At 34.8% G+C, this 12,627-nt stretch overlaps 1 protein-coding gene and 1 long non-coding RNA gene across 2 annotated transcripts in view; both read left to right on the top strand.

Annotated features, from left to right (window-relative positions):
- The window catches only part of LOC113114915 (sialoadhesin-like), a 52,924-nt gene that overhangs the window by 26,574 nt on the left and 13,723 nt on the right, over window positions 1-12,627 (top strand). The window lies entirely within an intron of this gene.
- Window positions 304-4,727, top strand: LOC113114918 (uncharacterized). Its single transcript, XR_003293807.1, has 6 exons — window positions 304-418; window positions 532-558; window positions 737-805; window positions 1,309-1,324; window positions 1,442-1,954; window positions 2,207-4,727. It is a non-coding gene; the product is annotated as an uncharacterized LOC113114918 (long non-coding RNA).

Here is a 12,627-nt window from a genome sequence, read left to right as displayed (position 1 = left end):
ATGATCAGAATAAGAGGAACTCAGACCTCAAGAATAGTTGATTAAAAATAAAGTTGTCTAAGAAAAGGGAAGTTAGTTTAGAGAAAGCTCTGTTATACTAGCATGCATTTTTATTTTTATTTATTTTCATTTAGGCCACTCATTATTGTGTATAATTCAGTGAAGGGCGCCAAGGGTGTCAACAAAAAGCAACAAATGCATGTTGAAAGGTTGAAATTATTCCTATATTTACTATATAATTATAATTTATATTCATACTATATATTTAATCAAACTATGTAATTTTCTCAACAGATGGAGCATCTGGAGCCAATTTTTTTCAATACAATACCTTTTTGTATTGATTTCATGTTTTTTTTTTTTTTTTTTGTAGACACCAATCACCCAGAACCAATGTAAATCTGCAGACAGAATACTGGTCGGTATTTGATTTTTATTTGTTTTTCTTAATCCATAAGAATTTTAGGTTTCTATACATTTATCTCATAAAAAACACATATGACTAATAATTTACATTAACAACATTTACAGGTGAATATTGATTCAGTTATTGATGAGGTACAGTACATTTATTTAACTTTATTTATTTGACCTTTCCTGACGCTTTGAGAGGAAAACATTTGACAAATGTTTTACAGTTGTCTTTGCACCCTGAACAGAGAAAAAAAATTAATGTTAAAAAACCTCACACATTTTTGCTTCTATGCTCCACTCACTAATGAAACTCTCTTCACAGAACAAACAACATTTGTACACTGTCAGGAAACAAGCCTTTCTCCAAAACTTGTATGCCGTCATAAAAGAGGTACATTGAACCACATCTGTGTTTCTTAAAGGTGTCATGAATCATTATTTTCTTCTACATTTTACAATTTTCTCTGAAAGCTGCTTACAATATTATCAATATTTTTACATAAAAACATCATAAAGTAGAAGTAATAGGCTGTTTTCTGTCCTATCTCTATCTTGTATTTATCATGCTTGAACCGGTGGGCAGGGCTAAAGAGGCAATGATGAAATAGACATCGGTCTTCTGCAGCTTGGTTTCAATGAAAGCTATTTCTGGACTAATGAGGAACCTTTGAGTTGTGAAACTTAGAGGATGTTTCTCAATCAATTACCCCTTTAAGGCCTAAAATCATAGCATGTTACCCAGCAAAATAATGCTTATGCAATTTCTGAGGAAAACAATACTTATTCCATTTCTGAACTGAGTGTCATAATGAAAGTTATGTTTAACAGTTGCCATGATAAATGCAGATTTTTTTTTTAATTATTATTATTATTCTTTTTCACCATGCACACCAGTCACCCAAAATCCTCAGTGAGTATATTATTAAATTTTACCATTATCAAACTGAAAATGATTTATATGATTTCAAAAGCTGCCTTGTAATATGTTATTGACTGACCTCTGTGTCTTTTTTTATATTACATGTAGGGTTGTGATTATGAGGCTGTTCACACCAACATGGATCTCACCATCTATCAAAATGTCTGATGATAATGAACAGCACAATGTTTAACAGTGTTTTTTTTATGGTCAAAATGATATACATCAGATTGTACATTTTTAAAACTCTCTTTTTGAGTCTATAGCTTGCATTGACTGATTTTATATATTGTGTCTGTTCTGTTTTTATCAACACTTTCCAGCATGTTTGAGTGTAAACTATAAATACTGTACATATAAAAGTAGAATCAATTCTAGCACTGATTTTTTTTTGCATTTTAATTTTAATTATCAATATATTTGACAGTGAGTTAGTATAATAATAAATAACAAAGCATTGTATTGTAAATTTGCATGCATAATTGTTTTACTAATTTTGTTTCTGATTTAACTTATTGCGATTAAACAACACAATGCACTAAATTTAGCAAACCAAGAGCAAAAAGAAGACAGGCTGCTGAGAACCTGTGTGCAGCTTATATATGACCCTAAGTAGAACAGGTATATTTGCAGCAATAACCAACAATACATTGTGTGGGTCAAAATTATAAATTTTTCTTTTACGCCAACAATCATTGGGATATTAAGTACAGATTATGTTCCATGAATATATTTTGTCAATTATATTAAATTATAAATTTATCAAAATTTAATTTTTGTTAAGTTTTATCCATTGCTAAGAACATCATTAAGACAACTCAATATTTGTATTATATTTATTTATTTATTTATTTATTTACTTATTTATGGCAGGCAGCCATATCACCCTGGATCCCAAGACCGGTTGCCCACTGAAGCTGAGCAGAGTTGAGCCTGGTTATTCCCTGGATGGGAGACCTCCTAGGAAAACTAGGTTGCTGCTGGAAGAGGTGCTAGTATGGCCAGAAGGGGGCGCTCACCCTGTGGTCTGTGTGGGTCCTAGTGACCCAGTGTAGCGATGGGGACACTATAACTGTCAACAAGCACCGTCCTTCGGATGAGACGATGAGAGGTCCTGACATGTGGTCAGTAACAATCCCAGGGTGACTTTTGAAAAGAGTAGAGGTGTGAACTCGGCATCCTTGCTAAATTTGCCCATTGGAATCTAACCATCCTGGCCTCAATTGGCTTCATCACTCTGTCTCCTCTCCACCAATAAGATGGCGTTCTGGCGCAATATGGCTACCGTCGCATCATCCAGGTGGATGCTGCACACTGGTGGTGGATGAGGATACCACTGACCAGGGGCGGATCTACTTGGGAGCCATAAAATGAAGCCTTGCCACCCCAGTTGGCAGCAACTAATTAAAAGTTACGGCCAATTTGAAAATTTACGAGCATGAATCTCCAGTGTCCGACTGTAGTAAATGCAGCCAGCACGAGAGGACGCCAGAGCGGCAAAAGACTGATTTGTCCAAGTAGGAAAACTTTGAGAACCAGGAGTCGCAAGGAGACACAGGAGGAAAGATATGGCTTATCTATCTATCTATCTATCTATCTATCTATCTATCTATCTATCTATCTATCTATCTATCTATCTATCTATCTATCAGGAAATGTAGCTATAATAAAAAGCACAGTGCTAGCATAGTTGTAATGTTAACTTTGAGATGATAAATATCAGGTTACGTTATTTCGCTAACTAATGTTGAGTGGTGTAGTCTAGCCTACTAAGTGGTACGTTACCCACTTTTAAAATGTGTTAGGATCCGTAACAACATCGTTTTGTGTCAGAACTTTCACACTTTCGTTCATAAATTCACCCCGTCTGTGTTTGCATAACGACAGGGATTGAATCGACGGATTCCATCACGAATGGCACTTGCTGTATAAAGCAGAACGTCACGGAATTCAATAACACTTAATCTTTCATAATGATCTCAGTTACATGTCGATGCACACTGTATGCATTAGTGAGTGTAGGGGTGCTGATGGGGTATGGTCACTTATTCCTTATATGAACGTTTTCAAATGCAAGACATTGATTGCATGAGATTAAGCCTGTGCCCTTTTGTGGTGTGTACATACTATTTATCATCAATAGTAAATTCAGTAAATTCATCAGTGACTAAATTCAGTATATAGACGTCTGCCATATGTTACCACCCCTTAAAAAATCCTGCCCCCTTCTCGCCACCCCATCAATATTTTTCTAGATCCACCCCTGCCCCTGACACTGTTAAGCGCTTCGAGTGCCTAGAAAAGAGCTATATAAATGTAAGGAATTATTATTATTATTATTATTGCACCCTAAGATTCCAGGTTTTCGTATAGTTGTTTCTCATCCAAATGTTGTCCTATCCTAACAAACCATACATCAATGGAAAGCTTATTTATATAGCTTCCAGGTGATGTATAATTTTTTTTTTTTTTTTTCAGGGTCACATATGACAACAAGTGAGTAACAGGAACAGAGAAACCAGAAATGAAGCCTTGCAAAGCAGGGGAATACAAACAGGAAGTCCATGAAAACTAAACCGAAACTGATCAGAGTTACAAATTATGGTGTTATATTCAGGAAATACAGTGCCCTCCACTAATATTGGCACCCTTAGTTAATATGGGCAAATACACCTTTATTGTTTAACCTTTTCAAAAATTCATTTCTTGTACTATACCCATCTGGTAGCTTTGTTTTCAAAAAATATTCTTTTTCTTCTTCTTCTTCTGACCATAGAAGTTGGTGCCATTTGAAGTTCCAGCCACGTCTGTCAACTGAAAATGCTGGAGCTTTTCAGCAAGGATAATTTTTCTTGAATCTCTACAGAACAACATGTGGTGATTTAGAGGCTGTTTGATAGTTTCTTGGCTTTCTGACCCCGAGACTTTACTAATCTTTGCAATTCTTCAGCTGTGAGTCATATTTATAATCCTGTGGAACAGGACATCATGGCTGTGGGCAATGTTAAAAATTAAATATGAATTGGAATATAGGGTTGCCAATAATTATGGCTAACATGTATAGGAGAAAAACATTATATTCATCATGAGATTTCTCCCTACTTTCAATTGTTGTTCTTCAATGAATGGTAAGATTTTTTTTTTGTACATTTTAGATCCCAAACATAAATGATGGCGATTTATTTTCACTTTACTCATCTTTACCAAGGGTGCCAATATTAGTGGAGAGCACTGTATATTTGAGTGTGATATTTGTGCACTGTTGTGACGAAATCCAACCCATTCTCACTCCAAAGGCGTCAAAAACCGAAGCATGGTCAAGCGCCCCTAGCATCACTTTTATGACGCCAAATGTGCCTCTTGGCGTCGAATATCGAAGCACTACGACCTTCATTGCTTTCAGTGGGAAACTTTTGGCGTCAGAATTCGACACGACGAGGACATGAGATGTTTATCGCTATGAAATCACGTTCAAGAAGTCTCATTCAGCACACATCGCGATACTTGCTATCAGTTCCACAGTTTGGGTGAGTAGTCCTAAATACGCTCTTTTAATGCCTTTTATAAATGTATTCTGTCTTATTTATTAATCAGATTAGTGCCATATGTTTAATGGCTGTATTATATCGGTCATCCGCGGCTGTCTTTGAGTTTCATTGCGTTTAAATAAATGAACACAGCTGCTAATTAGTGTGATTAAACTATATTTGCCACGTGACGTGCCATAGACCTTCGATCCGTTTTATATTATTATTAATTTCAGGATCAATGATGTAAGTTGTATTTGTAGTAAAATCATGGTAATCACGACTCTTACAATAGTAATAAATGAAATGTGAAGTTAAAACACAGTAAACAGGACATTAGTAACTGTAACTGTAGTTTTACTATGGTATATTAATAATCAATACAACAATACAATAATCATCAAACCAGCTGTTTGTATCACTGTAGTGTTAATGTTTTTATGTGCTTTTATATGACAGATATCACAGTAATCATATGTTCTGTACCATGCTTTTAATACCTTTTAATGTAAATCCAAAAAAATAAATAAAATCAAATTAAAAATAAATAATAAAACATGCATTTTTCCATTTTGCAGTTCATTCATATCAGTTTATATTTAAATATATATTTATATATATTTATTATATCTAAATATTTTGCTCACAGATCATTATTAACATTCTGTATATAATTCAATTTTATTTTCTCTCCCCTTTTTTTTATTTTTTTGTATATTTTTAGCTGAAAAGACGTAAATGCAGTCAGCCCAGTGGTGTTTCTGGAGAGCTATTCCTTCAGAAATGGAGAAGACAGAAAGCTGCGGAGGCAGATATTTGCAGCAGTAAGTCTGTGATAGTTTGTCCCTTTTATCAAACATTCCTGCTGTTATAAATTGTACAGCATTTGTTGTTTCTTAAACTGTTGCACTGTCCAAATACCCACACTTGCCATCTTTGCACTTGACCACTTGATTACTTATTTGACGTCTTTCCTGTATTTGGCCTAGTGTTCAAGTGAGCATGATGACCACAAGTGTGTGTCGAACTTTTCATCACCTGATGACTGTGTTTCCCAATCCTGGTCCTGGAGAACCCCAGCACTGCATGGTTTTGGTGTCTCTCTTATCTGACAAACACACTTTTGAGGTCTTGGAGTCTTCACTGATGAGCTGATGAGTTGAATCAGGTGTGTTTGAGCAGGGAGACATCTCAAATGTGCAGTGTTGGGCTTCTCCAGGACCAGGATTGGGAGCCACTGCCTTATGGGACACTTATGTGTTTACAGAGATTTTTAATATCTAATTATCAATATTTCACATACTGTACATTGGACAGCTTTCCGTGACCTCTTGTGAGATCTCGGCAAAAAGTCTGACGATTTATTCCAAAACATGATGCATGATGGGATACACTAAGCTTTGTATAGCGCTCCGGAGCAGTATTGGACAGGTTTAGTGTGTGTTAAGGACGCTGTGCTTTGGCATTATTAAGACCGGGCAAAGTCTAGTTCACACACTGTCACGTACACACACTCTCAAGCGGCCAAGACTGCAAGTGTGGGTATCTGGACAGGGTCAAAGTCTTAAAAATGATCCCTAAACACAGTCGCACATCACAGTCTTAATAATCCAGTTTAACACTTGTATAATATTGTACAAGCCCCAGGACGGTCTCATCTGACACTATCAAAAGAATTCATATGACTATAGCTTGCTATTAATTACTTGCTTTCAATAATGGATGCATTTAACATTTAATTATACAGCATCTTTACAGAGGTGTAATGTACAAGTTGCACGTAATTAATAATATTTCCTTCCTTCTGTCTTACAGGATTTTTATTTTATTTTATTATACCTTTATTTAACCAGGAGGTCCCATTGAGATTCAGAATCTCTTTTACAAGAGAGACCTGGCCAAGGTAGCAGCCAAATCACAACAAATGCATACATAACAAACACTAGAGTACATTTTAACAATAAAAGAAGTACAAAATATTAAAAATAAAAATATAAAACACAATGAGACTCTTAAGAAAAACAAGAACATGTCTCCATCACAACACTCTTTATAGTAGTTTTAAATTCATTTAAGGACATAAGGGTTTCTAACTTTAGCTCTTTTTGTAGATTATTCCACCCCCAAGGTGCTAAATAAGAAAAGGCAGTTTTTCCCAATTCGGTTGTAACTCGTGGCACATTAAAAAGCAACCACTTTGAGGAGCGTAGCTGATAGGTACCAGAGCAAACAGAGAGGAGGTTACAGAGGTACAGTGGAAATTTGCCAAGTATAGCTTTATAAATAAAGATATACCAGTGCTGTTGTCTACGAATTTTAAGTGATGTCCAACCAACTAAATAATTTTTTGCAGATAATGCTAGTTCTCCATCATGCACAAGGACTCACCTCGTTAACTCTTTATACCCCTGCACACACAGAAATGGTCCCTGGATCAGTGATTAGACTTTGCAGTGGTTTGATTTTTGCAGAAGATGTAACTTTGTTTTAATTATAAGCTCATAATGAATACATTACAGAACCAGTGATGAAAACAATAGTTAAACATAGTATTTTTCGTATTGATAAAGCATTTTGTTCTCTTTTTCAAGCTTCATACAGCAAACTTTTTAGACTTTAATTAAGAGTTTTAGTAAAGGAGATATTCATACACAGTCATCCCCTAGCTCCAGTCATGAAGTGAAATCATGATGTTATGTCAAAGCTAGCAGGTGTTTGTTTTCCTGAACACTTTCTCTGTCTTTCATTGTTCAGACAATCAGTGTTTATTTGATGCTGTGCTGATAGAGTTTTATAGATGATATTGCACACTTGACATATATGTCTTCATGGTGTTTTTTGTGAGTTTGAAACATTTACATTGTGTTGTATAACATTTTGGTCAATTTAATTTTTAAAATAATTTATCTTTTTCCAGTGTTCTCTGAAAGACATACTGTATTTACTGTTTTGTATTTTAATAAAAGCATTTTCATTTGCATACTGAAAATAGTTAATGTTTACAACATAACTGCCTTTTTATTCTTTATGGTGGCAAAAACGAGCTTGGTGACAGAGGATGCAGTGTAGTAATTTGGGCATGTTGTCTTTAAATGAGTTTGACATATCAATAAATAATGGAAGATCCTTACAAAAATATGCATGTTCATTATGCTTTATGTATTTATTTGTTCATTCATTCATTCATTCATTTATAATTTCTGTTTTTATTCCTAGAGTTCAAATGGTAGAGAATGGTAAATCACAGAAACACAAATGTGAACAATTTTAACTTTAAAACACAATGTAATATACAATGTAAATTTTAGAAGCACATCATTTGATTAGTAAATATATTTGTCTTTGGTCAAAAAATAAATAAAAATCTTAAAAATGTGTCTTATATTTAAGACATATTGGGCATGTGCACATCAATATTGCCCAATTTTTTTCAAGTTGAACAACGGAGGAAGGTGAAGACGTTAATAAAACACAATCTAATAAGTAGCAAGCTTAATCTATTGTTAACCGAATCTATCCCTTCAGCCGAAAAACGAAAGACATCGGTCATAAATGGATAAGGAAGTGTGACACCGCTGCTCAGCTTTGATGTCATTGGCTATGAATTTTCAGGACAGTCTGTGGTTGGACTATCTTTTAACCCATATTAAACAGCGCATCATGTTGAAAAGTATGTTTCGCTGCTATCATCACATTAGTAATATATTAAGTCAACAATGAAGTGTTACTATCTTGAGAAAAATGACATCTTTAGCGAGATCCTATTCCTAACCCTAAGCATAACTTCAATGAACTACAAAAAACAGCCCCCTAGTGCTGCCTTTCTATAGATAGAACGACGGAGGCTTGTGGGTAATGAAGTTTAAAACTTTTTATTAACGAAACAAAATAAATTATTTATTTTAAGGAAAACTGGACATCTAAATATGTTCATTGTGCAAACCTCCATGATATATTTGAGAGGCAGGCTGAAATGTGGTATTTTACAGTGAGCAATATTTAAAATGCCTTTATGCCAGCTTTCCATTTATTTCTGAAAACTGAGCTCAACATTATTTTATCAGCATAGCATAAGTAATAATCCTGCCCATTTCCTCTTTGATATGTTAATTGGACTCTGATTTACAGCCATTTGAAATGTACAGTTTTGGGCTCTTCCGGGGGGTGCTACTGGGCCCCTGGGGGTAGAAGGGCAGTAAAACCTACATATATGTATTCTCCTCATCATGGACAACAAACTGAGCTGAGTCACATTTATATCTGACAGTTTTCACAGTCCTCTGTTTTCTAATTCTTACATCATTGCTATTATACCTTTTGACAGGACATTGTGAGGCCATCTGATGAAACATGGAAAAATTAGAAAGAAATGATTTAATAATGAAAATAATAGATTATTTCTTTGATTTTTTAAGTAAATGGCAAGAAATATAATGGATGAACCTGCAACAACTTGCCTTTATCTATTCCCCACTGTAAAGCAGTAATCAAGGACAGTGTATACACATTGTGATACTTCACTATTACACAAGGACAAATTCATGCAGTGCTAAGAATATTAATTTATATATATATATATATATATATATATATATATATATATATATATATATATATATATAGATATATATAACTAATTAGCAAAAATCAGTGTAAAAATGTCCTCCTCACCCCTGTATCTTGCTCCTCAGGTGCTGGACATCAGTAATGTGCATGCTCTTGGTTTTAATGCATTACTAGATCCACGTTGATCATTCCTGCTACATTCTCAGTTATCCCTCAAGTGTTTGTAACAATAAAGCCCATGGCACCATCTTGTAATGCAAAATAATTAATCTCGTAACTCCCTTTATTTCACAAAAAATTTGCATATTTGTTACTAAAATATAAAAAAATTACTTTCTGGTGTACTGATGTCCCAGATGTTATTAATTCGATCAAAAATGTTTATGTCTTAAATAAAAAATAATCCCAATAATTAATATGTCGTTTTTCCAAGTCTAAAATAAACACATATCAGCCTACCTAGTAAAATTATGTATTTACCAAGAATCTTCAGAACACAATATTCAGCATTTTCATTTTATTGAAGCATAGACTATAAAGATGATAAAGTAGCATCAAGACAAATAAGATTCAATGAAAATAATTATCATCAAAAATACATTAACCTCATATATAAATCAGTTCTCACAGATGAGTGATGAAATGTCCTTAAAAGTCACACAGTCCCATCCAGTCAACTGTGATACAGATCATGTGATACATATAAGACATGAGATACTGTTCCAGAAAATAATGATTCCCATCATCACATCTAAACTGGTTTCATCTCCCCATCGTGTTCTTCTTCTCTCGTGTCTGGAAACAGTTTGTGGTTGATATCCAGCACTGATGTGGTGTAGCTTCTCTCAGCCAGAGGATCTCTCAGTCCTAACATCCCAGACCTGGTCAAAGTGAAACAAGCAATCCAGATGAAGTTGTTTAATGGACAGAGAGCTCAGCTTATGTTCTGTGTGATTTTACCCTTGCAGTACTGTACACTTACCATTCTTCAAGCTGCTTTAAGACCTTTTGAGAAGCTTTTTCTCTGAAGACAATTTACCACATCCTCTTCTTTCACTCCTTTCAAGAGCATCACTTGGTCAAAACCCCTCATTTGGCTGATGAGATCATCTGTACAAATTACAATACTGCAATAAAAATGTCATTCTGCAAGAATTAAGAAAAGGTTACAGAGGCAAAGGTCTTGCTCATGAGACTCCATTAGCATGTGTAGTTCTCAGAGACTCTAGAATTCATCTATTGTTGCAGTAAATGTGTTTTTATCCTCTAGAATCTTTCTCTAAAGTTCCTGACTTCTCTCACAAACGTGTTTTAGTCTGTGCAGTGTAAGGCCTGGCTTCAAACCAATCAACTATCAATTCACAATTTATAACATAACATTTAGAAAACAATTAAATAATGTCAATTGGTGTTTATATCAACTAAACCAATTTCATGAGACTTGTCTACTCTTAAAACAGGTGGTGTGTTTTTAAAAACATATTAAAAATGTCCAGTCACACTTTGCTAACATGCTGTAATTGTAATAGTATAAAAAGAAATCAAGGCTGACATGACCAGTTCTGTGAGAGATCATCATAAAATGTTGTATAACACAGCATTGCTTCAACACACACATACCAGAGGACTTCTGTTTGTTTGAGCACAAGATGGCCATCTTCATTCCTCATCCTGAGCAAATCATTTCCTTGGTCTTCCTTCTCTTCTGTGAAACAAGATAATCTCTACTTACTCCTTGTGCAATTAACATTGCTCATTAAACATAATTAAGTTAATTTAAAATAAGATTAAGACCAGAGCATTTGATGAGTAAATGTTGATTAAAAAATATTCTAAACAAATGTACCTGGGAAGAGGTGATCATGGCAAGATTCGCTGAGACTCAGTAATAGCTCTTTTAGTTTTTAGGAAGGTTTGTGAGGGTTGGCTCTTGAGTGAGCTGTTGAGCTCGATATTTCAGACCTGACAAAGAAGAACAGCATTATCTCAAAAAAATCCTGTAAGACAGAAGGAAGGAAATATTATTAATTACGTGCAACTTGTACATTACACCTCTGTAAAGATGCTGTATAATTAAATGTTAAATGCATCCATTATTGAAAGCAAGTAATTAATAGCAAGCTATAGTCATATGAATTCTTTTGATAGTGTCAGATGAGACCGTCCTGGGGCTTGTACAATATCATACAAGTGTTAAACTGGATTATTAAGACTGTGATGTGCGACTGTGTTTAGGGATCATTTTTAAGACTTTGACCCTGTCCAGATACCCACACTTGCAGTCTTGGCCACTTGAGAGTGTGTGTACGTGACAGTGTGTGAACGAGACTTTGCCCGGTCTTAATAATGCCAAAGCACAGCGTCCTTAACACACACTAAACCTGTCCCATAAGGCAGTGGCTCCCAATCCTGGTCCTGGAGAAGCCCAACACTGCACATTTGAGATGTCTCCCTGATCAAACACACCTGATTCAACTCATCAGCTCATCAGTGAAGACTCCAAGACCTCAAAAGTGTGTTTGTCAGATAAGAGAGACACCAAAACCATGGAGTGCTGGGGTTCTCCAGGACCAGGATTGGGAAACACAGTCATCAGGTGATGAAAAGTTCGACACACACTTGTGGTCATCATGCTCACTTGAACACTAGGCCAAATACAGGAAAGACGTCAAATAAGTAATCAAGTGGTCAAGTGCAAAGATGGCAAGTGTGGGTATTTGGACAGTGCAACAGTTTAAGAAACAACAAATGCTGTACAATTTATAACAGCAGGAATGTTTGATAAAAGGGACAAACTATCACAGACTTACTGCTGCAAATATCTGCCTCCGCAGCTTTCTGTCTTCTCCATTTCTGAAGGAATAGCTCTCCAAAACACCACTGGGCTGACTGCCTTTACGTCTTTTCAGCTAAAAATATACAAAAAAATAAAAAAAGGGGAGAGAAAATAAAATTGAATTATATACAGAATGTTAATAATGATCTGTGAGCAAAATATTTAGATATAATAAATATATATAAATATATATTTAAATATAAACTGATATGAATGAACTGCAAAATGGAAAAATGCAGTTTTATTATTTATTTTTAATTTGATTTTTTTTTTTTTGGGGGGGGGGATTTACATTAAAAGGTATTAAAAGCATGGTACAGAACATATGATTACTGTGATATCTGTCATATAAAAGCACATAAAAA

Source organism: Carassius auratus, chromosome 15 (genome assembly GCF_003368295.1).
Source record: "Carassius auratus strain Wakin chromosome 15, ASM336829v1, whole genome shotgun sequence".
NCBI classification, from domain to species: Eukaryota; Metazoa; Chordata; class Actinopteri; order Cypriniformes; family Cyprinidae; genus Carassius; species Carassius auratus.
Note: the sequence above shows the minus strand (reverse complement) of the source record. Positions and strands in the feature narration are given on the sequence as shown.